Here is a 26,247-nt window from a genome sequence, read left to right as displayed (position 1 = left end):
CTGCCAAGGAAATTCTCTGTTGGGTAGTGTTGTCGCGTAGATTGACACGACAACGCTCAGACCGAGGGCTGTCACTCTGATCCCCAATCCCTCCGTTTAAGCCTGTCTCCCGCGGCTAAGGGGGGTAGTCCCTGGGAGATGATGAGACCAACTGTCGACCAGTTGGTTGGGAGACACGAGATACGAAAAAAGCACTCGATGGATTTGATTAATTTAGCAGACCAGTGCCTTAAGAGATTGCGGTTAAAACGATTACTTGTTAAATGATATAAAAAAATATGGACCATGAACAACAATCATCTATCAACAGCTAAATCACAATGCTCTTAGAATGACCAAAACGATATCCAACAATTGAGAAATTTCAAAAAATGAATGCTTTAAACCACCATGAATCATAACTATTAACCAGATATCAATTTCGCATCTCGACTTGAAAATTTAGATCTCAGCATGAAAGATACGACAATTCCCGAAAATGACTGGATCTGACGAAGAGAAATTTCCACAAAATTTTTATATTTTTTCGAAATTTTTTTAAATCTTTTTTCAATTTTTTATTTTTTAATATTATAAAAATGAAAAATAAAAATCTAAAAAAAAATTAAAATTTTAAAACTAAACTTAATCCTAAATCTAAAACATTAAGTTAAAATCAAATTGAAACAAAATTTTAAATCTAAAGATAAAAAAAAACTAATCTAAACTAAAGAAATAAATTAAAGTCTAAGTTAAAACTAAACTAAATTAAAATCTACGTTACCTTAATTTAAAATCTAAAATTAAAACTTTAAAACAACAAAAATTACAAAATCTAATTAAATGAACCTTTTTTATTTTTTATATAAAACTTTCATGACAAAATACACAACGAATCTAAAAAAACTAGACATATTAAGCTATGACCCAAGAAATGAAAATATAACTAAAAAAAAAAAAAATGAAAACATAACTAAAAAAAAATCGATCTCATTACCTATGCTTACGCTAAACCACCGAATTTGGAATACGACCTGCAAATAACCTTGAAAACTCATTCCCCTGGCCCGTTGAATGCGATGATACCTGCGGCTCTGAAATTATCTCTGCTGACCGGCGTAAAACGAAAAAAAATTTGATGCTCACGCAGATACACACGACGGGGTTATGGAAGTCGTGACCCTGATCTGAACATGCAAGTGAAATAGTCCAGACTTACTCGCGCTTAAAACAATACACAGTCATTACCTGAGGGTCTTCGACGGCAGAATAAGCGTTTAACCGTGACGGAGTTTCAGTCAACGTTCCTGATGCCTGCGTGAAATACAATTGTGACTAAACTGAGCGCCGATTTGAAACATCTGCGTAATGAAGGGAATGCGTTCATGCTGCGGGCGGACAGAAAAGATTTGAAGCGATTTGATGTTTTCCTGGCTTCACACTCAGAGATGCTCAAGCTGTCAAAGGATTTACGTTGTACGCCCCTTCAACTTTCCTCCTGCTGCCGGCGTGTTAAAAATTTCGATGCCCACGCAACCATGTTTCAGGATGTCACCCTCTATCTTTGATTAATGCAGAGAATTTGTCAGCGGCTATTGCATGAAAACTGATGGTGCCTGGTAATTTGATCCTCCCTTAGTCCCAAAGGGTCAATCGTTCTTGTTTTTGAATGGGTGCCGTTTTCATCATACTGTGGAGGAGAGATTATGCCGTGACAGCCTCACTGATCAATTCCATTAACATGATACAGATTCGACTTTCATGATAATAATACATAGGTGACTGCGTAGTATCGAAAGGCATGCGAGTCCACAGGTTTGCTGGTTTGCTGATCACAGGTTCATGTCATTGTTTCTGTTAACCTGAAAAGGACAAAATCACTGAAAACCCTAATCAAAATCGCATAAAGCAAAGAAATCTAAAACCCTAGATCAGAAAAATTTGAAACCCTAAACAACTGATTAATTTACAAATGTGGCCCCTTAACAGCCAGATTCAGCAGTAAGCACGAGATATTTTAAAGAAACAAAGATTTCAGATTGTCACTGTGAAGAACTTCAGAAAATCTCCCATGCAAATTAGAAAAAATAAACCGAATGATAGACACAGGATCAAATCCAACTGGGCTCAACACAAAATGCTTGCGGGAGTTGGCTGGTTCAACCGAGAACTTCCCCGAACGCCCACAAAATTTCCTTCAATGATGTTTTCTGCACAGCTCAAAACAACTATCAATAAAGAGGGCAAAAATGCTGCTAGATCTCAGGAAGTAATGGAGATACCTGCCATTACTTCAGAAACCCTAACAACACCCAAACCCCAGCAAGTGAACAAGATACCTGTGCTCACAATACTCTACAAAAAGCTATTATTAACGGCTGAAAATAACATATGCAGAAAATGAAACAATCTCACAGCATTTTAAGAGAGTAACACCAGCAAGATATGGACCCCAAAGTCTTCTTTTATTAACCAGAAACAGATTTACAAGAGAGCTTCTTCAGTATCAGACTCACAGATCCAATGATCTGAAATGACCACCTAAGACCCTATATAAAGGAAATGATCCCAACGGCTAGTTCGAATGATCCATGTAGAAATGATCTCGACCGTTGATGAGGATCAAGACATCCCTTGATCTCATCCGTCGATTTATTCACTTAAAATATTATTATTTTATTTTATTTAAAAAAAAAAATTTAATTTTTTATTATTTTTTATTTATTTCATTTTTTAAATTTTTAAATTTTTTATTATTTATCATTTATTTCATTCTTTAAATTTTTAAATTTTTTATTATTTATTATTTTCTTATTATTATTATTTTTATAATTTTTAAATTTCTTAATTTTTATTTATTTTATTATTTTATTTCATTTTTTGAATGGATCATCGAACTAAGCCTTTGGAAACATCACCTAGGACCTAGGACTTAGGACTCACGAGGGGATTTAAAACATTTTCAACCCTCAAGACACATTTCATGATGACTTTTTACAATTTACATCTCAAGGGGACAAACCCACTTAATACAGACCCTCACAAAACACCCAGTTCTGCGACACAACTATAATCTAGTAGATCAACACACTAGGATTCTCCTAAAGTTCTAATGACAAAATCCATCCCGGCTTTGGGGTCAGGTTTGAAGGAAAACTCTGCCGATCCATGGATCGGTGAGACGAAAAACCTTCCGGGACGTAGATTACCACTAGAAAGTTAGGTCCACCTAGGCAATACACATACACGACTCATGTCTGCTAATATTATTTACAATTCATACATGCAGACTGGGTTTATAATCAAAATGATCAAGCTGCTGATGACTGCAGGATGGTACGGAAACGCTGATCAGGTGCTGCCCCTTTTTGCAAAGAAAAGGGGGGTGTACTGCATGGGTAGTTGACCAGTAGAGGTCAACATTTGGCTCTACTTGGGGACACGTTGCTGCTTGCAGGAATGTGAGAATCCAGAATCTGCATCCATACAACACAAAAATAAGTAGCGTCCATCCAAAATCATCATATACATTAAGCACAGGAAAGATAAAAGATCTTCATTTATTAACTATCTAAAGCAGAAATAAAAATGCGGAAAAAAAACAAGGAGCAGGGTTAGAAATACGATACAAAGAATGCCCCATGGCATCAGATGTGTTCAATATAGTGCATACTGAGCATTTGCCTGCTTTCAGGCAAATCTGTCGGCTGCTTGTCGGATGTGCCATGTCCAATTTTGCATATGGTAGGACTTTTTCCTATCCGAAAATCAAGCTGCTCGCGGCCGTCTGATGCGTCAAATCTTCTTCTTATTTTCTTTCTCTTACGTTTTTTCTTTCTGGCAGGTGGAATTACTGATGACCTGGAACTTTCTGTTTCAAAACTATCAGATGAAGTATGTGTGATATGTCTTTCTTTATCCTGCATCTGATCTTTATCATTCTTAAATCTATCCGGATCACCTTCAATTAACCATCTTTCAGTTGAACTAATGACCTCCTCATAATAAGATGAAGCTTGTTGCGGCAAATGAGAAGGCTCCTGGTTTCTCTAATCATCTGACCATTGTTGAATCTTTTGAACCTCTATTCTAATGGCATCCATCTGTCTAGAGTGTTCAACCTTTATAGCGCTGATTTGTCTGGCATGGTGTTCTTCCATGTCTTTTATCACTTTATTGTTCTTTTCCTTTATGTCCATCAAACAATGCTGCATAAAATTTATTTCTTCTTTATGATTCGCTTGCATGTCAGCCAACTGATTATTATGATTGAACGTCATGATAGTCATTTCCTCATCCATAGTTAATAACTTGTTTTGCACAGAGTCAATTTCCGTATCAAGATCAGCTTTCATGGTCACCATATTTTCCTCTAAGACTAACATCTTGCTTTGCATGATTCTAATTTCTGTTTCATGATTAGTCTTCATGGCCTCAATTTCTTTAGCATGGTGACTTTGCGTGACCTCAATCTCCCTATTACGTTTTTCCAGGTGGGTGCATATAGTTTTCACATCATTGACATAATTAGTTTGATTGATTTCCATATTTCTCACCAGCATCATTAGATCTCGTAAAATTTGTTTTTGCTCTTCCCTTTCATTGTCATTTGTCCCTGATTTTTCACTATCATGAACTTGATCTGCAATATTTCCGGTGGATGACACATTCTGACATGATGAATCGTCTTTCTATTGCACAATTTTAGAGGCAGAAGGCAAGCTGTTTGGACTATCATATCTATCTTTAAAAGCATTGAGAATGTCTTGTAAAGAAGTGAAAAAATCATTAGGAAAATTATTAAACCAATTCAAAGCATCATCTTCTAAAGAAAGGACAAATAGGCGCATTTTGATATCTTCATGATTAAACTGAGGGGATCTACTGTATATGACCATGATGCGAGTAAACAAGACTAGATGCCTTCTAACAGCGATTGGATCACCACCCGAGAAAATAGGTAACTTAGGAATGGCATCTTCCGGAAAATCATGGAGACGTTCAGTAAAACGACATGGCTTAAATGAATAATCCATGATGAATGATAAGGGATTAGATGAATGATAGAACTAGATCTCTGCTCAAGAAAATCAAGAGATGAAAGAAGTGGAGTCGCCACTTGAACAATGAATCTGATTCTAAGATCCAAAAAGGAATCACAAGCAGATATGAGGCAGGCTTCTTGTCTGGGAAAAAATAAGAAAATGGAGTCGCCACCCAAACATGAAACAAACCCAAGAGATGCTGCTGATATGGGATGAAAAGATGCCAAAAATATTGAATCTGCCAGCTCAACTGAGAGATGAGAGATGAGAAGATGAATGTCGATGAAACTCCAGGAACAGGAAAACTCTATCCCCGGCAACGGCGCCAAAAAATGTTGGCGTTGCCGGGCCAGATGAAAAGATAAGAAATGAGAAAAAAGATTTGTCGTTTGAAACACTGAGAAAAAGTATCCCCGGCAACGGCGCCAAAAAATGTTGGCGTTGCCGGCTCAAACGAATGATAGACAGATGAACGATGAATGATGAAATGCCGAGAAAACAAAGTCCCCGGCAACGGCGCCAAAAAATGTTGGTGTTGCCGGCTCAAACGAATGATAGGAAGATGAACGATCAATGATGAAAAGATGATGAAACGCCGAGAAAACAATTTCCCCGGCAACGGCGCCAAAAAATGTTGTCGCGTAGATTGACACGACAGCGCTCAGACCGGGGGCTGTCACTCTGATCCCCGATCCCTCCGTTTAACCCTGTCTCCCGCGGCTAAGGGGGGTAGTCCCTGCGAGATGATGAGACCAACTGTCGACTAGTTGGTTGGGAGACACGAGATACGAAAAAAGCACTCGATGGATTTGATTAATTTAGCAGACCAGTGCCTTAAGAGATTGCGGTTAAAACGATTACTTGTTAAATGATATAAAAAAATATGGACCATGAACAACAATCATCTATCAACAGCTAAATCACAATGCTCTTAGAATGACCAAAACGATATCCAACAATTGAGAAATTTCAAAAAATGAATGCTTTAAACCACCATGAATCATAACTATTAACCAGATATCAATTTCGCATCTCGACTTGAAAATTTAGATCTCAGCATGAAAGATACGACAATTCCCGAAAATGACTAGATCTGACGAAGAGAAATTTCCACAAAATTTTTATATTTTTTCGAAATTTTTTTTAAATCTTTTTTCAATTTTTTATTTTTTAATATTATAAAAATGAAAATTAAAAATCTAAAAAAAATTAAAATTTTAAAACTAAACTTAATCCTAAATCTAAAACATTAAGTTAAAATCAAATTGAAACAAAATTTTAAATCTAAAGATAAAAAAAAAACTAATCTAAACTAAAGAAATAAATTAAAGTCTAAGTTAAAACTAAACTAAATTAAAATCTACGTTACCTTAATTTAAAATCTAAAATTAAAACTTTAAAACAACAAAAATTACAAAATCTAATTAAATAAACCTTTTTTATTTTTTATATAAAACTTTCATGACAAAATACACAACGGATCTAAAAAAACTAGACATATTAAGCTATGACCCAAGAAATGAAAATATAACTAAAAAAAAAAAAAATGAAAACGTAACTAAAAAAAAATCGATCTCATTACCTATGCTTACGCTAAACCACCGAATTTGGAATACGACCTGCAAATAACCTTGAAAACTCATTCACCTGGCCCGTTGAATGCGATGATACCTGCGGCTCTGAAATTATCTCTGCTGACCGGCGTAAAACGAAAAAAATTTTGATGCTCACGCAGATACACACGACGGGGTTATGGAAGTCGTGACCCTGATCTGAACATGCAAGTGAAATAGTCCAGACTTACTCGCGCTTAAAACAATACACAGTCATTACCTGAGGGTCTTCGACGGCAGAATAAGCATTTAACCGTGAAGGAGTTTCAGTCAACGTTCCTGATGCCTGCGTGAAATACAATTGTGACTAAACTGAGCGCCGATTTGAAACATCTGCGTAATGAAGGGAATGCGTTCATGCTGCGGGCGGACAGAAAAGATTTGAAGCGGTTTGATGTTTTCCTGGCTTCACACTCAGAGATACTCGCTCAAGCCGTCAAAGGATTTACGCTGTACGCCCCTTCAACTTTCCTCCTGCTGCCGGCGTGTTAAAAATTTTGATGCCCACGCAACCATGTTTCAGGATGTCACCCTCTATCTTTGGTTAATGCAGAGAATTTGTCAGCGGCTATTGCATGAAAACTGATGGTGCCTGGTAATTTGATCCTCGCTTAGTCCCAAAGGGTCAATCATTCTTGTTTTTGAATGGGTGTCGTTTTCATCATACTGTGGAGGAGAGATTATGCCGTGACAGCCTCACTGATCAATTCCATTAACATGATACAGATTCGACTTTCATGATAATAATGCATAGGTGACTGCGTAGTATCGAAAGGCATGCGAGTCCACAGGTTTGCTAGTTTGCTGATCACAGGTTCATGTCATTGTTTCTGGTAACCTGAAAAGGACAAAATCACTGAAAACCCTAATCAAAATCGCATAAAGCAAAGAAATCTAAAACCCTAGATCAGAAAAATTTGAAACCCTAAACAACTGATTAATTTACAAATGTGGCCCCTTAACAGCCAGATTCAGCAGTAAGCACGAGATATTTTAAAGAAACAAAGATTTCAGATTGTCACTGTGAAGAACTTCAGAAAATCTCTCATGCAAATTAGAAAAAATAAACCGAATGATAGACCCAGGATCAAATCCAACTGGGCTCAACACAAAATGCTTGCGGGAGTTGGCTGGTTCAGCCGAGAACTTCCCCGAACGCCCACAAAATTTCCTTCAATGATGTTTTCTGCACAGCTCAAAACAACTGTCAATAAAGAGGGCAAAAATGCTGCTAGATCTCAGGAAGTAATGGAGATACCTGCCATTACTTCAGAAACCCTAACAGCACCCAAACCCCAGCAAGTGAACAAGATACCTGTGCTCACAATACTCTACAAAAAGCTATTATTAACGGCTGAAAATAACATATGCAGAAAATGAAACAATCTCACAGCATTTTAAGAGAGTAACACCAGCAAGATATGGACCCCAAAGTCTTCTTTTATTAACCAGAAACAGATTTACAAGAGAGCTTCTTCAGTATCAGACTCACAGATCCAATGATCTGAAATGACCACCTAAGACCCTATATAAAGAAATGATCCCAACGGCTAGTTCGAATGATCCATGTAGAAATGATCTCGACCGTTGATGAGGATCAAGACATCTCTTGATCTCATCCGTCGATTTATTCACTTAAAATATTATTATTTTATTTTATTTTAAAAAAAAAAAATATTTTTTTATTATTTTTTATTTATTTCATTTTTTAAATTTTTAAATTTTAAATTTTTTATTATTTATTATTTATTTCATTCTTTAAATTTTTAAATTTTTTATTATTTATTATTTTCTTATTATTTTTTTTTTTAAATTTTTAAATTTCTTAATTTTTATTTATTTTATTATTTTATTTCATTTTTTAAATGGATCATCGAACTAAGCCTTTGGAAACATCACCTAGGACCTAGGACTTAGGACTCACGAGGGGATTTAAAACATTTTCAACCCTCAAGACACATTTCATGATGACTTTTTACAATTTACATCTCAAGGGGACAAACCCACTTAATACAGACCCTCACAAAACACCCAGTTCTGCGACACAACTATAATCTAGCAGATCAACACACTAGGATTCTCCTAAAGTTCTAATGACAAAATCCATCCCGGCTTTGGGGTCAGGTTTGAAGGAAAACTCTGCCGATCCATGGATCGGTGAGACGAAAAACCTTCCGAGACGTAGATTACCACTAGAAAGTTAGGTCCACCTAGGCAATACACATACACGACTCATGTCTGCTAAGATTATTTACAATTCATACATGCAGACTGGGTTTATAATCAAAATGATCAAGCTGCTGATGACTGCAGGATGGTACGGAAACGCTGATCAGGTGCTGCCCCTTTTTGCAAAGAAAAGGGGGGTGTACTGCATGGGTAGTTGACCAGTAGAGGTCAACAGGTAGGTCAGTTTCGGCACCCAGATTGTACTCTGATATTGCTTAATAAGAAACCCTTAGATAGTTGTACCAGTTTTCCCACATTGGGTTTTTCTGGGGACATTGGTCTAAAAAATAATGGTGTCATATGGTGTGTTTGTTTCTATTTCTTTTTAGTTGTTGATATGTAATATGTTGAGCATGCACTAGTGTTTATTTTCAGTATTTACATTTTAAATAGCTTGTTTAGGAAAATAACAAGTAGGTAGGAATAAATCAAATAAAGTGCATGGAGGGTTTCTAACTGAGTAAACTTAGAAACTTCAATAGCAAATGCATGAGTTGACAGTAGTATGCAAGGTCAACAACAGCACAGATGAAACCTTTGCGCAGTAGTTGGTGGGCAATGATGTCAGACATCTGCAACGCAGAGGGAGATGTTACAGAGTCAGGATGATGCTTCAGCAGGTTGCATTACTAGAGCACATTCCTCGCTAAGAGGGAGTGTTGATTTATGGTAGCATCAGATGTGCTCTAAGCCTCAAAATTGCAGGGAAGCTAGGACACATGTATTCCAAAATACCCATAAATCGTTTTGTGAAATTCCGCCCGGAGACAGTTTTATTAAAATAATTAATTATTTTTAATGGATACCTAAGTCTAAACTTAGGAAATTAAAATAATTAAATGGTATAAATTAAACTGGGGGTGAAACTTCTATAAGAAGACGATGATCAAGTCAAATGATCTGAGCCATTGATTAAAATCTAATCTAGGTCATTAATTGATCAACGAGAGGATTATAAGGACTTCGATGGGCATTTGGAAAATACACCAGGCAAATACTAAGTGGCCCAAGTAGATTGATTTTCTCACTGGTTGAAGTTCGACAAGAGGAAATTGAATCAGAGGGTGAGTTGCAGGACAGAGGGAGAGAGTACTAGCAATAGTCAAGAGTGTGGGAAACAACATGAAGAGGTTGCGCAGAAGTGGGACGCAGATCACCCACACAGAGGCAAAGACGGAGGGGCAGTGCAGTCACTACGCAGAGGGTGACACAGTGTGGACAGCGTGAGGGCAGCAACTCCTCTCAGGTGTTGGAAATTCACTGTGAAGTGGAAAAATTGTTTGTAAAATTTCTCTCAGTGATTCTTCTTCTATTCTATTATCTATAGATTTTACATGAAATTTTTTTGAAGAATAATAAAAGAAACCCTCATCTGCTACACTGGTTTTCCCACATTGGGTTTTTCCAAGGACAATTGTCCAAAAACAACTGTGTTAATGTGTTATTATTGTGCTAGTGTTTTCCTTGCATTTATTTTTCGCAAAAATTAATTTGTGAAGACTGCAGTGTATGTATTTCGATATTTTCCGTAGACAACTACAAATAATTTGTTTCAGTAAAATAACAAATAGAAGAAATATTATCAGTGGTTGCAGTGGGATTTGGAATTTCCAGATTTTCACAATTGGAAAGTTGACTTGGTGAATTGGAAGAAGTTTGATTGTTGGTCAAATGTCTTGGTTGTCTCATTTGATTTGGTTCTAAACGAAAAGAAAAGAATTTTTGGGTTTTCCCCGAATGTGTTGAGCATGTACTTGTATTTATTTCCAGTATTTACATGGTAAATAACTTGTTAATTAACAGATCAAGTAGGTAGGAATAAATCAGAAAGTACATTAAGGGTTTCTAACAGCTAGACTTAGAAATTCCAACAAAGTATCAGAGCGCGCTTGTAGATCACTGGAGAACTGAGGACATCAGCCAAGCAGAGCAGTAGCAGCAGAAAACAGTGGTCCCGAGTGACTAAAGTTGTTCCTAGCAGAGTAGCAGCAAGAAATGGGTGATGCAGTGCCTGCGTCATCAAGATTGAGCCAGGAAGATGCAGCGCAGAGGCTGAGGAGGCAAAGGCAGGCTCACAAGAGCCACGCATAGGCTAGGAGGGCTAACGCAGTTGGTTGAGGAAGTTGAATTGTCGGTGTTAGGATTGCGCAGAGCTTAGGAGCTCTAACCTTCAGTTTGCTGGCATTTCCAGACTGTGGGTAAGTTGCATAGTGGAGCTGGTGGGCTACTATAGTCAGAACAGTACCTAACAGGGCAAGACCAAGGAGGAGGGAGTTGCTACCGAGGGTTTCTAGCCAAGAAATCCGGATCAGTGGTGCAGTGGCACCAAGGATCGGAGTGGGGGCATCTCGACATTGGCAGAAGTGTTTCCAGGAGGGAAATCAAGGCTCAGAGGGAGTCACACCGAGAACTTCCGGAAGGAAGTAGAGGACCAGCGAGATGGCGGTGAACGAGGTAACAAACCAGGACAGACTGGATGGAGCGTCAAACTTCGTAGTCTGTAAGGCTAGAATCCAATCCATTCTAGATAGGAATCATGTCAAGCACTTCACCTTGAGGACGATAGCTATCCCAGTAGACCCAGCTAATAACGACACGTACGAGGAGGGAATGGCGAGGGCCAAGAGCATCATCCTTCATGGGGTCAAGGACCATGTAGTACCTCATATTGCCAAAAACGAAACGACAAATGAGATGTGGGAGGCCCTAAAGAAATTGTACCAGCATACTTCTATGCAAAGAATGATGTTACTAGAAAATCAGCTGCGATCATACTAGATGCAGAAGGGAGAACAGATCGACCCCTTCCTAGGTCGATTGAAGGAGATCAAGGATTAGCTAACTTCCATAGGGGCAAAGCCGGATCTAGAATTGATGGTGAGAATAGCCCTAAACGCAGTCTCAGAAGACTGAGAGGTGTATGTCCAGAGCATATTGGGCAGGGCGACCCTTCCGCATTGGGAGGAAATGTGGGTTTCTGTTGGGTCCCTATAATACTAGTGATTACCCCATTACTATTGTAGTTATACCCCTTATTTAGATTGTTGTGCCCCTATTACCCCCATATTGTTATTTCTGTGCCCCATAGAATCCCTCTATTGTTATTTTTGTGGCTTTATATTATTATTGTTAGGTCGGCTGGATTATATTGTGACTCCTTAGACTCCTATATATAGAAAGGAGGTTTTGTCATTTGTATCATCCAAGAATTGTTCATTTATGTAATGTAAAGGAGGTTGTCCCCTCGAATAGGCTGAATTCTAAGGCGTTGATCTATCTTTTCTATCTTTTCTTGAGCTGGTTTCATAACATTTGGTATCAGAGCTTTGGATTCTAGGGTTTCGCTGCTCCAAACAGGTCATCGTGGCATTTTCGCTATAACTTTTTTTTCTGTGACGTTTCAGAAGTCGCAAAAAAAACCCATTTGAGAAGAAATCGCGCTGAACCTTGGGTCTGAATTTCAGATCTTTTCGCGCGATATTTGCGGAGATATGCTCTGAGGAAGTTGGTCTTTTTGCAGACTCCTGAATTACATTCAAAACAGGTGACCTGAGGAAAATCGTCATAACTTTCTCTCTGGGGATCGGATTGAAATTTCGTAAGAAGGTACAGAAAGAGGACGGACTGTAGTTTCTTGTATGTGTGTTTCAGATTCAAAGGTTGAAACAGTGACTCGTGGCACGTCGTACAAGTTCGCTCTACTGAACCAGTCTAAAAGCAAGTCATTGTGGGAGATTTCACATAACTCTTCCTTGGAGAATCCAATTTGGCTCAGACTTGTGGCATTGGAAAGAGGATGCAAAAGGCTACTACAGGTAGAAATTTCAGAATTGGATGATCCAAAATTACAGAGATACATCAGATTCAATATCAGGCTTCTATAAAGTGAAAAAATGTGTGTAGTTTTTTTTAAATTTTTATGTAAGCTTGGTTTGAAGGAATTCAAAGGGCATAGTAAAGCATTATTATCGGTAACTGATGCCCCGAGGAAAGAAAATGCAAAAAACCTAGTAAGGAACCTGAAAGCTCTAGCCTGACTCATGAAGAAGAGGAAGAAATGCTACATGATATATCAAAATTACAAGAACAAGTGCAACAAATGTCACGCTCACAAAAGCTAACAGAAGCTAAGATAAGTGGCGTGGAATCTAAGATAAATGGCGTGGAATCTAAGATAAAGGGCATGGAAGCTAAGATGGAGGATTCGATGGTAAATTTGAAGATAAATTTGAAGACAGACATGGAAGAATTGAAGAACTTGCTACAAGAAAGGGTCACTAATGGTGAAAAGGTAGTAAAGGAAACTCATGATGAGAACAAAAGAAATGTTAATCATGATTCCATAGACTCTAATGTTGGATCGAAGACTCACCATGTTCCAAAAATCGATATGAGGAAGTTTGATGGCAAGGATCCCGCCACATGGATATTACAGATGGAGCAATTCTTCGATCTCAATAATGTGCAAAACACACAAAAGGTACGTATGGCAACTTTATATTTGGAACCAAATCAGTTTGTATGGTATCAATGGCTTTGTTCTCGTAAACAATTTATCACTTGGGAAATTTTTACGGAAGAATTGATAGCACATTATGAGGATACAAAAAGCAACACTTTTTTTAGCCAATTGATAAGTCTCAAACAAAAGGGTTCAATAATGGAGCACATTGAGGAGTTCCAAAAATTGAACATAAGGGTTAAAGATATTCCAGAGGAGCATAGGATTGATGTGTTCATAGGGTCTTTAAAGGATAATATCCAACATGATGTGCGCCTTTGGGAACCTGATTCATTAGAGAAGGCATTCAGGTTAGCAAGAAAAATGGAAAGCAAAATTATGGCAACTAGGAAGCATACCATTCACAACTATAAAGATGGAAGTGTTGTTGCCCATAGTCTTCCACAACCTACAAGGTTGACACCACAACAATTGGAAGAAAAAAGAGCAAAAGGGCTTTGTTACAATTGTGATAGCAAATACACAAAAGGTCATAAGTGTGCTGAGAAGAAATTATTCTACATAGATTGTGAAGAGGAAGAAGAAAAGGAGCAAGAAAGGTCAAAAGAAGAGGATATATTCCAGGAACAAAGCCTAGATGAAGAACAAATAAATCCGACCATATCTTGTAATGCATTGGCGGGAATTACCACTCCTCAAACCATCAAGATAGAAGGACAAATCAAGAAGAAAAAAGTAATAGTGTTGATTGATTCAGGAAGCACCCACAATTTTATTCATTGTAGGGTAGCAAAAGAATTGAATTGCTTCCTATATCCAGCACCAGAGTGTCAAGTGATGATTGCAAATGGAGGAACAATAAATTGTTCTGGAAAGTGCCATAATATCAAGCTATCCATGGGAGAATATGTATTGACTAGCCCAATGCTTTCCATTCCAATGGGAGGTGCTGATGTTGTACTAGGAGTCCAATGGCTACAATCCTTGGGTACAATAGCTTTTAATTTTCAAGAACTTTTCATGAAATTTTCTGTGGAAGGAAAGGAAGTTGAATTAAGGGGTATTGCAGGGAAACCAGGAAAGATAATCAGCTCTAATGGCATGACAAAGCTTCTAAAAAAGGAGCAAAGAGGTGTAATTGCACAATTATGTTCGCTAGATGTTTCCACATTGGAATCATCTATTTCTCCAGATCTCCAAAAAGTCCTGGACAATCATTCCAAGGTATTTGAGACTCCCAAAGGTCTCCCACCTATGCGTGATCATGATCATGCTATTCATCTGATTCCAGGAAGTGTTCCTCCAAACATCAGGCCGTACAGATATCCATATGTCCAAAAAAGTGAAATTGAACGTATGGTTGCAGAAATGCTAGAGGCTGGTATAATTCAACCGAGTCAAAGTTCTTTCTCAACTCCAGTAGTATTGGTGCACAAGAAGGATGGATCATGGCGCATGTGTCCAGATTATAGGGAGCTCAACAAGCTCACTATTAAAGATAAGTTCCCCATTCCTGTCATTGATGAATTACTGGATGAATTGCATGGATCAATTTACTTCACCAAGTTGGATCTTCGTTCGGGATATCATCAAATCAGAATGAAGATTGAAGACATTCCGAAAACGGCATTTAGAACTCATGAGGGTCATTATGAATTTTTGGTCATGCCTTTTGGCCTTACCAATGCACCTTCAACATTTCAAGGTTTGATGAATTCAATTTTCAAACCATTCCTTAGAAAATTTGTGTTAGTATTTTTTGATGATATACTAATCTACAGCAAGTCTTGGAAGGATCATGTTGAACATGTTGACAAGGTGCTACAACTATTGGAGGAGAAACAATTATATGCAAAAAGATCCAAATGTTTCTTTGGAGTCCAGGAGGTGGAATATTTGGGTCATATTGTATCTCATGAAGGAGTTAAGGTAGACCCTAGCAAAATTAAAGCCATTAAGGAATGGAAAATCCCCACATCCATAAAGCATCTGCGAGGATTTCTTGGGTTGACAGGGTATTATCGCAAGTTCGTTAAGAATTATGGGAGAATAGCAGCACCTCTAACAACATTATTGAAGAAAGATTCATTTTCATGGACTCTGGAAGCAACAAAGGCCTTTAAACATCTTAAAGAGGCAATGTGCCAAGCACCGGTCTTAGCTACACCGGACTTCACAAAAACCTTTATTGTGGAATGTGATGCTTCAGGAAATGGAATTGGTGCTGTTCTAATGCAAGATGAAAGACCCATTGCTTTTGAAAGTCGTCCAATCAAGGGAAAGTTTTTAAGCAAAGCTATTTATGAGAAGGAAATGTTGGCAATACTCCATGCACTTAAGAAATGGCGACCCTACCTAATGGGAAGACACTTCAAGGTAAAAACGGATCATGATAGCCTTAAATACTTTTTAGAACAAAGATTATCCTCTGAAGAGCAACAAAAGTGGGTCACAAAGATGTTGGGTTATGACTTTGAAATCATCTACAAAAAAGGGAAGCAAAATGTGGTGGCAGATGCACTCTCAAGAAAGGATGAGGATATGGAAGCATTGTTGTGTGCCATTTCTATTATCCAACCAGATTGGATAAACGAAGCAAAGGAGGAATGGAAGAATGACGAAGAAGTGTGGGCACTTATTCGAAAGCTACAACAAGATTCCAGTACTTCTGATACATTTAGCTGGCAAAATGATTCATTATGGTACAAAGATCGCTTATACCTCTGTAAGAATTCCCAGCTAAAACAAAAGATTCTTATGGAATTGCACACTTCTCCCTTAGGAGGGCACTCAGAATTTTTAAAAACTTACCACAGGGTTAAGAAGGAATTTTTTTGGGATGGCCTTAAATCAGATATTCAAAAGTTTGTGGCGGAATGTTTGGTTTGCCAACAAAATAAAGTTGAAACAATTAAGACACCGGGTCTATTACAACCTTTATCCATTCCAAGCCAATGTTGGGAGGAGGTTTCAATGGATTTTATCACAGGTTTACCCAAGTCTGAGGGAAAGAGTGTCATCATGGTGGTAGTTGACAGACTTACCAAGTATGCACACTTTTGTGCATTATCACATCCATTTAAAGCCAGTACAGTTTCTACTGCATTTATGGAAACAGTTCAAAAGCTACATGGAAACCCAAAGATTATTGTAAGTGACAGAGATCCCATTTTCACTGGAAATTTTTGGACAGAATTATTTTCTTGTCTTGGTACTCAGTTAGCTCATAGCTCATCTTATCATCCTCAATCTGATGGGCAAACTGAGATAGTAAACAAATGTTTGGAAGGATATCTTCGTTGCTTTGTATCTGATAAACAGACACAATGGGTCAAATGGTTGCCTCTGGCTGAATGGTGGTATAACACTTCCTTCCATACAGCAACAAAAATGACCCCATTTATGGCACTTTATGGGTACCAACCACCATCAATCACATCATATTTAAGAGAAAATTCTAAGGTTCAGGCAGTGGAACATCACATCAAACATCAACAACAAGTCCTCCAACTCTTAAAGGATAACCTCGTGTTGGCACAAAATAGAATGAAACAACAGGCAGATCAACATCGCAGTGAAAGAAGTTTTGATGTAGGTGATTGGGTATTCCTACAGCTACAACCATATAAGCAAATGTCCCTAAAGCAAGCTAAGAAAGATAATAAATTATCACCAAAGTATTATGGTCCGTACAAGGTGTTGGAAAAGATTGGTACTATGGCATACAAATTGGAGCTTCCTGCAGCTTCTCGATTGCACCCAGTTTTCCATGTTTCATGTTTAAAGAAGGTTATAAGCGACAAGCTCCCAGTTCAAACAATATTGCCAGAACTTGACGAAGAAGGAAAAATTATATTGGAACCGGAAGCAGTCACAGAAACAAGAACTCGACAGCTACGAAATCGATCAATTTCAGAGTATCTTAACAAGTGGAAGAACTTATCCGCTGAAGATTCCACATGGGAGGATGAGAATTTTATGCAGAAGTATCCATAACTGCTCAAGCGTTGAGGACAACGCTTTTTTGAAGGAGAGGGGCATGTTGGGTCCCTATAATACTAGTGATTACCCCATTACTATTGTAGTTATACCCCTTAATTATATTGTTGTGCCCCTATTACCCCCATATTGTTATTTCTGTGCCCCATAGAATCCCTCTATTGTTATTTTTATGGCTTTATATTATTATTGTTAGGTCGGTTGGATTATATTGTGACTCCTTAGACTCCTATATATAGAAAGGAGGTTTTGTCATTTGTATCATCCAAGAATTGTTCATTTATGTAATGTAAAGGAGGTTGCCCCCTCGAAGAGGCTGAATTCTAAGGCGTTGATCTATCTTTTCTTGAGCTGGTTTCATAACAGTTTCCCTTGGCCAAGAAGAGATCAGAAGGTTGAGCAAGGAGAGAAGCAGCAGCAAGGGGATCAGAATCAAAAAGGAGGAGGAGGTGGATGTTGCCCTAGCATCAGACGGAAATCAGGAGAAAAAGAAGAAGAAGGACCTCTCCAAGGTCAAATGCTTCCACTCTGGGGAGTTGTGTCATTATGCGACCCAGTGTCCAAGGAAAATGAGCAAGGGAGAGGCCTCCGAGACCAAGGTTGCGCCAGCAAGGGCAAATAAGGAAGTGGAGACAGACGACGACTATGCCATGAGTGCGCACGCACCACTTGAGCGGAAGTGGGGAGACATCGAGCTGTAGTCAGACGGACTACAGGCGATGAGAGACAGGATCCTCAAGGTACCCAGCCTCTTGGATTAGACCTTGCTACGGGAGCCCTGAAGAGAAGTAGCAGTATTGGCTGATGTCAGTAGAGACGGATGCGGATGGAGAGGCAGAGGGAGCTACAGTGCAAGATTCCCAGAACAGCGTGAGGCAGCAGTGCGAGAAGCATGGGAGTGCTGCACCAGTGCAAGATGGCACAAAGAGGTGTGCAACGGTGTGAGATGCACAGAGTTGTTGCAGCAGTGCAAAATTCAGAGAGGGAGCACTTGTCAGTGACAGAGGGAGCTTCAGCATCAGGAATGTTTCTAGCCTGACAAAGATGTCAGAGTTAGGAGATCAGTTACTTACTTCTCAGTAAATGAGTTGTAGTGCAGCAGTTAGTAGTGGTAGTGCTATGGGCAACATGATGCAGCATGACGAGGAGGGTTGTAGTGCAGATGCAACATGGTGAGAGGGGTTGCAGTGCAAATGCAACAGTGGCAGTGGCAGGTCCATGGGCAGCAGCATAGATGTAGAGGGAGCTGCAGTGCGTATGCAACAGTGACAGTGGCAAGGCCATGGGTAGCAGTACAGGATGCAATAATGCAGATGATGGGCAGTAGGCCTAGCATCAGCACAGGGACCAATGTCGAATGATTAGGGTGACACTTAGTTAGGAGTATTGCTAGAGCACAATCCTCGCTAAGAGGGAGTGTTGATTTGAGGTAGCATCGGATGTTCTCTAGCCACGAAAATTGGTGGAGAGGCTAAAGCACATGAGATCTCCAATACCCAGAAAGGGTTTGGGCAAATTATAAACAGTTTGGGAGATATTAAAATAATTAATATTTTTAATGGAGTCCCTAAGTCTAAAGTTAGGGAAAATAAAATATTAATGTGAATTAATATAAATTTGTGTTAGAATGGTCCAAAAGTCATGGATCAAGCCAGATCTAATCTCAGCCGTTGATTAGGGACTTAATCTCAGTCGTTGATTTGTCAACAAGAAAAGTATAAGAGGAGGCTTGAGGGTCACTTGGAGAACATACCAAGAGATCAAGATTTCGACTTTCTGGGGCTGGGTTTGCTAAGAAAGTTGAGAGAGTGATCAGAGTTGCAGCTGAGGGGCAATGAATACAGAAGCAGACAGGCAGAGATAGCACCGGGAGGGTCAATACAGTAGCTGGAGAGAGGGATGCAGAAGTAGCCAAGGGTTCACGCAGAGCCAGCTAGGGATCACGGAGAGGCAACTAACAGCTACGTAGTGCCTCAGAGGGCCAAAGGACTGACGCAGTGCCTCCAGAGGCTGATGCAGGCCAAGCCAGATTGACGTTGGGCTAACGTTGGCCTAGAGAGAGCTGATGCAGTCCCTAGAGGCTGATGCTAGGGTTTCGTGGGGCAGATTAGAGCTGTGGAGCTGCCAGAGTGTTTATCTGGGGTTTCAATTGGAATATCTGCTTCCGAGTAGAGAGGTACTACTGCCAAGAATTTTCTCTGTTGGGTGAGCCGGATTTGGCATCTAGATTGTATTCTGAAACTGCTTAATAAATCAAACCCTCAGATAGCTACACTGCTTTTCCCGCATTGGGTTTTTCCAAGGACATTAGTCCAAAAACAACGTTGTCACTTGTGTGCTTGTTTCTGTGTCCTTCAGTTGATGATCTGTAATGTGTTGAGCATGTACTTGTATTTATTTCCAGTATTTACATGGTAAATAACTTGTTAATTAACAAAACAAGTAGGTAGGAATAAATCAGAAAGTACATGAAGGGTTTCTAACATCTAGACTTAGAAATTCCAACACCATGAGATTAGCCTATGAACATGAATCGAACAAAGCATCTATCTCAGTCTTCTTGATCTATATCTCGATACAGAAGAGTTTGGTAATCTCCTCTTGTTGGAGATGAAGGATACTCGAATTCACTTCCTTCTACACTAATCTAAATATGTGGTGAGAAGATTCTTTTTCTTCCCATCCCTGTTACAACTCTTGTGGTTCAACTTTGGATGCAACGTTGAGCATTTCTCCTCAGTACGACAATCAATGTTGTAGTGGTTATAATGATTGCTAGGATCCTTGCACTGATTTCCAGTGGTTGTTGTCTTTTTATCCTTTACTCTTTCCACTTCTTCATTTTCTTGGAAGTTTCCTAGTGCTCCTTCTGTTTCGAACCACTTGACTTCGTTTTCTTTTGGCTTATTCATTCTAGGTATTGTTCCTGTACACAAGCCTCATTCATTGTTCTTGGCTTGAACATCATCACGTGCTTCAAGAAATGGTTGTGTAGAGCTCCCAGATACTTGACGAGTACATCGAGGCTCTTGGAAGAGATACCCAACTTGATGGCCATCTTCCTGAATTCACTGTTGTACTCTTGTACACTTTGCCCCTTCATTTCTTTGAAGTAGTGCCATTAGGTCCATTTGACCTTTACATACTCAGTAGGGTATGATTGAGACTTTGAGGGCTTTGATGTCCACCCACTTACTTACTAGGGGATCACCCTCCAGCCTAAGTGTCTCTGTATGGCTTTCCCACCAAGTTAGTGTGTGCTCCTCTAACTTCAATATAGAAAATGATATTATATGCTCCTCATCTATATGTTGGATGCTAAAATATACTTATAATTGTGTAACCGCATTGATCTCACATTGTTATGACTTTATTTCAACCTTCGCTTCCATTCTGAACAAGGACTATGAATGGGTCACACAACTACTTAGCTAATCTTTCTCAGTTTCTTTCCTTAACTCGTTTTCTGGATCTCCGTGATACCCAAATTTTCCTTTTGATTTGACCTTTGGGTTGGAACCTCCATCTTCTTTGGTTCCAATCTTATTTGTTAGAATCGCCATAAGGAGGTTCATATTGTGGCTAATATCGATGACCTACACTTCCAACCTTGTGAATCTTTCTTTAGGTTATTGTTAATGAACTTGTTGGCCACGGCTACGATTCTGTGACTTCTGCTTAAACACTTCCTGTATCCCCTACAAATTCGCATCAGATTCTCCAAAGAAATGTTTCTCTAATATCAATATTATCCATAGGCATGTGGATGTTCCACTAGATGGTTTGTCAAAATATATCTAATAAAATATATTATGCCTCTCTCTTTATCCTTATGGGCCCCATTCTCCACTAGCAAGCACTCCCTTTTCTCTCTCCTCTTCCCACAAGTGTGGTTTTCCTAAGGGGGTGCGAATTCCCTCCTTGTGTCCCCCACAACCTACTAAGGAAGTGATTTTTCCCCTTTCTCCTAAGTCAAAATTGCCAAAATTGAGACCAACATCAAAATTATGATATTTTTCTCAGTGAATTGGGAAATTGGGGATATTACATAGATAAAATGTAGAAAATAGAAAACATTAAATACAATCACACACCAACCACAATGAGCACAATGATTTTCTCTTCAAAATCCTTATCGAAGAAATCTCAACTAAAAGGTGAGGTTGTTATGCTCTCTTTTGTCTGGTATGGAAATAACACAAATACAAACGAGAACGTGCTCTCTATGGATTTACTTGAGACATGTGACCTAATAAGCTTCTACATAACACTAATTCCCTCTGTTAGGTTCTCTAACTCCCACTTCGAGTTGCCTTGCTCTACTATAGAACAAGATATAAACAAATAGAATGGAACCCCTGGACCTCCTACAGGCATAGCTTTAACATAGCTTGATAGCCAACTAAGAGTTAGGTTTGACAGCTTCAACTCTCAATTAGAGTTACAACTTTGACCCTTTTAAAGCCCCTTCTGTCTGAGTAATGCAGTGTTGTCTTGAACCACAAGGGCCAAAAGGTCAACTTCTGGGACACATAAATTTTGCAGACAAATTTCTATTGACGTCTTTCTTGCACCGTTGGAAAGGAATCTAAGTGTAGAACAACATCATGAGGTTTTGTGCTCAAACAAGAGAGCTTTGACCCCAAGAAACATCGTTTAATGCCTCAAATGGCCCTGGAAGGTTTCAGACCCCAATGCTCCAAATTAGAACTTGCCAGTTAAAATGACCTTGCAGGCTTATTCCTCCAATTTTTTGACTTCAAAAGCATCAAGATAGATGACAAGCAATATAATGATCCAATCTAGCACCGAAACCTATAGGTGCTCCAACTTTGTTCCAGTGGTGAAGAGCTTGCCACTTGTGATCGATTATAAGTGACAAGGGTTTGCAAATAAACACCATTTACCCCATGACAACTCCACCATTTAACCGGGTTCATGGTCCTCCTCTCATCCAACGCTGATATGCCTTCAAAATCTTCTAACTCGATAGAAAAATAAGCAAATTCCTCCCTTACATCAATTTGTAATGAAGTCGGAAACAACCTTTGAAATCTTTTCTTCACTCCATTGGCCACCACCTTGTCCTTATGTAGGGCCTTCCTCTCCCATTTCTTTGAGCAATGAAATCTTCATCATAAATTTTTTTATTTCGAGCATGTTTCAAAGTGTGCAATAGTGTTAAAGTGATTCCACCTCGTAACAATGATGTATCTCACATGCTCTACAAAATCAAAATCAACAAAACGATGAGTGGGAGCCTCTTGTCTAATAATTTTCACAGTTTTCTCAACCATGGTATCCATGCCTTCATAAACCTCTCCCAAGAAAGGTTTGTTTGTATTTGCATCTTGCAGAAGACCAAATGCAGGTAATATGAACTTGAGTGAGAACTCAATCTTGCTCGACCAATCTTCATCAATCAACACCCTTTGCCCCATACTTCCCTTTGTGAATGTGCTTGTCTCCACTTAATCCAAGTTGCACCCACCACGATACTCATTAATGCAGGTTTGACTTAAACAAGGTAGCACAACATGATGAAATTTGAGACATATCTCATCTCAAAAACTTTGAGAATTCCAATTTGGAGTATTATCGATATATTGTTTTAGATTGGTGGTGGTTGGTGATAAATTTTATAACGTCCCCAGCCTACCATGTGACTTAATCCATGCAATTTTAGCCTTAATCCCTTCAAAAATCAGATTTAGATTATGGAGTTCAAAATATATGACTGTATCTACTCTGAATAATCAAAACATGTAACTTTGCAAATAAGTTCATTATTTATGATAACTTCACTACATTTTCTAGCCCTTTTTGTTCAATATCAACAATTCAAATTTCAACAATGAAATTATTATCCTTTACCTAAACAATCTTTTTCTTTTATCAACATGGCACCTTTTGTGACAATGCAATGACAGTATTTAATGACCTACACCTTATATTACTCCATCCATTTGAGATAATGGAAACCTACAACCTATCTCTACTACTTGGCCTTCCCTCTCTTCTTCTATGAATATTGGCTAGTATGATGTCCTTTCTAGTGACATATGAAACACTTTTGATGACTGAAATCCTTTACACCTTAGCTTGATTCTTCGTTCTTACCCTTCTTGGGTCCTTTCTTGCTTCCTTTCCTCATCCTCTTGATATAGGCTATGCCTTATCCTTAACTTTGTCTTGTTAATTGGATATTGACCTTGTCTCTTCCTACACAAAGTTGTTCCGAAGCTTCTAAGAAAATGGTATTTTCTCACATACACAAATACCTTTAACGAAGGGATTCCAAGATGAAGTAAACCTATTCAAAGCAATGGGCATCAATTCCTCATCCTCCACCTTTTCCCCTATGGCAAGAAACTAATCCCTCAAAGTTGTGATCCTCCCCAAGTAACTAATCATTGACTCTATGTCACTTATTCAGATGGCTAAGAGATTATTTCTCAAGAGCATTTTTCATAGATATTCACTTTGATATAATTCAATCAAAACATGATACATCTCCTTGTTGATATTCTTCTTGCAATTTGAGTGATCAAATGATCATTCACCAAATCATGTGCTTCTCCCAAGCATATTAGGGTTTCCTACCCAACAACCTATCACAAGTCAAGCACCTCTCCTGGGCACTAAACATTTGAAATATCCAATTCCCTTACCAAAATATCGATCTCAATCAAACCAGTGTTGATACCAAGTAGAAATCTTAGAAACCTTCACTTTTAAGGACTTGATAAATTTCACCTCATTTACTTGAGGTTTGTTAGATCTATTATGTAGAATTTCCTGCCTTATGGTTGAACTCCACCTCCCAAGTGGTGCACTCTTGAAGCTATGCCTCCACATCTTAACTGTTCCTTGTCACAAGGATACACACTCTCTAAGACAAATTCTTAAGCCTCAACACTTTGCCACATGTTTGTCACAGGTCCAAAACAAACTCTAGGTCAAGCCAAGCACTCAATCCCCTAGAGTGTGCCATATGGTCTTGTTTCTCCTAGGGCCAAGCAACCCTCCTCCTAATAACTATTGTTCCTTCAGAAGATAGCTCCACAACCAATGTCAAAGCCCCATACTCTTCAACACTCATGTTGTAAAAGACAAATGCCACATAAGTTAACTACCTCAATTAGAGTGTGTTTCTTCTATCACATATCCCGAGGACAAGCATCCAGAGCGACCTCCAAATCTAAATCAACCAAAATAATCTAAGATATAAGATGGGGCTAAGTTTTCCACAAAGCACAATGTTATCAGAACTAGATTAAAATTGGCAAAACCAACCAGTTTGATCACTTACGTGGCCATAACAATCCTACTAAAGGAACGAAACTTGAAATGGTTGTCTCTATACAAATCAGTCGATTTTATATAGAACCATGCACCTATAATGGGGACAACATAAACTCAATTAAAAAAAAATATTTAGTAAAATAAAAAATGTTATTACACTAAACCTAACCATAAGCCGTTACTAATGCCATTTAAAGAGGTCCCCACACTCCATTTTGTTGGAAAAGTAACTAATTTTGATCTTCATAATTGTTGTTGTACTCATTTCAATATGTATCTTATGTAACAAACAAAAAGAAGAAAAGAAAAAGTCATTATTTCAAAGCATGGCTTTCATGCTTATTATTGATGGTCTTCTAGGTAAAAACATGTTCTTCATGCTTCTAAGGTTTGTTAGGTCATAGGATATATTGTCATGAGAGAAGAGAGTCAACATCATGTTTATAAGACCCCTCTAGGAAAGATATATCTTGTAAAAGAATTTATTTTGAGTCTATAAATTCATGGAAACCTCCAAAGTACAAGTCAGCCTAAAGGAGGGAATTCGACCCCTTGGAAAGGCTATATAAAGAAGCAGATTCACCTCATTTGGCACTCACTCATCCACAAGTTCAATCTCACTTGGAAATGTTTGATCTAAGGCTAGAAGAGACAAGAAAGGTGGAGCAAAGGTCTAGGAAGTAAAATAGAAACCTGTTTTTGGGCTTTATCTCTCTCACACGTGCGAAATTCTAGGGTTACTACAGCTACAAAGGAGGCTGAAATTGCAGATCTAAGTCGCAGTAGGATGAATTGTAGTATCAAGTTGTTGGGAGAAGGAATGTTCTATAGTGACCTCGTTGACCTTGGGAGGAGTTGTCTTGCTCAAGGAAGGATCTCTTGAAGACGTTGGATTAGGGTTTCTACAGTAGGTACAGTGCCAAAAATTACAGGATGAAGTTGCACAACGAAGTTACAAGGTCGAATTTGTGGTCGAAGTTGCAGGTAGAAGTTGGTTGATGTAGGGTTGAGTTGTGATAACCTGATTCTCTTGGAAGGGATGACTTCGTACTAGGAGGAGGACTTGGTTTAGGGTTTGGGACTTTGTTGTCTCATTTCAAGCAAATTCTATAAGAAGAGAAGAGTTTTTTGGGTTTTCCTCTTGGAGGGGTTTTGCACTGGGTTGGAGCCTAACAGTTGTGTCCATTGTCTTTAATGTTTTTGCTCTTGATATTTGTTTGATAAAGAAGATCTAATAAGGAAACAAAAAAAGAATAATAAATTTCACAAGCAAGTATTAAGATTAAGGAAAATTAGAATTAATAGTTGCCATACTACATTTTCCAACAAATTTCACTCACACAATTCATTTGAGCAACTTCGAAATTTTGAACTCACTATCTCGAGTTGATTCGAAGAATGATGAATTTGTACCACTGATTTGGAAAGTTTGTTGGGTTGATTTGGAGATGATACAAGGGTTTACTTTCAAAATTCTTGGACTGGTTTGGAGCTTATTCAAAGGTTGATTTTCAAAATTTCTTGCACTGTTTTTGCTAGTCATGTTGAGGATGTAGTTGATAAGAATTCAAATGATTCTTTCATATGAGTAGATTGCATAGTGTAATGTCTCAAC

This window comes from Pinus tabuliformis, chromosome 3_1 (genome assembly GCF_031772625.1).
Source record: "Pinus tabuliformis cultivar Carrire ecotype Pingquan chromosome 3_1, CPIR1, whole genome shotgun sequence".
Classification (NCBI taxonomy): domain Eukaryota; kingdom Viridiplantae; phylum Streptophyta; class Pinopsida; order Pinales; family Pinaceae; genus Pinus; species Pinus tabuliformis.
This window is presented reverse-complemented; position numbering follows the sequence as displayed.